The following is a 675-nucleotide window of genomic DNA, read 5'->3' on the forward strand; positions in this document are numbered from 1 at the left end:
CATTCGTACCCAAGAACATGATGAATGTGATGAGTCAAATTATCCTCATTATCATTCTCAATTATGAACGCGAGTGATTGACAACCACTTCTGTTCTACATGCAACAGAGCTTGAATGTGTATCTCTTAGATTCCCCAACAGAATCTTCGTGGTATAAGTTAGATAGTTGGCGGCATTTATGAGGGTCCAGAAAGTCTCACCTTGTCTGTGGTATTCCGAGTAGGATCCTGGGAATCCGGAAAGTCCAACCTTGTCTGTGGTGTTCCGAGTAGGATTCTGGTAATGAATGACCGTGACGTGCTTCAAACTTTAACCTGCTGGGCGTTCGTGACAGACGCAAAAGAGGGATTCTATTCCAGTAGGAGCGGGAACCAACCGGTGATTAGTCGTACTGTGACAGAGTGCGTTAGCATAGTTTTCACTGCGAGGATGGGATGTAGCCATCAACCATGGGTGATGCCTCCAGACTGGTTAGTTGTGCGAGTGACAGCCGCACAGGTTATTTCCCCGTGAGGAATGAAAGTAGCCACAGTTGATGGTGAACCCCTATACAAAGCTTGCCATGAAAAGGAGTAAGAAGGACTGAGTAGAAGCAGTAGGAGAGCAGGCGTCCAAGAGCTCTACAGCACCTCCATCCACTTATCTGAAATTCCTACCAATGAATCTGCATAAGT

The sequence above is a fragment of the Arachis duranensis genome, chromosome 6 (genome assembly GCF_000817695.3).
Source record: "Arachis duranensis cultivar V14167 chromosome 6, aradu.V14167.gnm2.J7QH, whole genome shotgun sequence".
In the NCBI taxonomy this organism is placed as follows: domain Eukaryota; kingdom Viridiplantae; phylum Streptophyta; class Magnoliopsida; order Fabales; family Fabaceae; genus Arachis; species Arachis duranensis.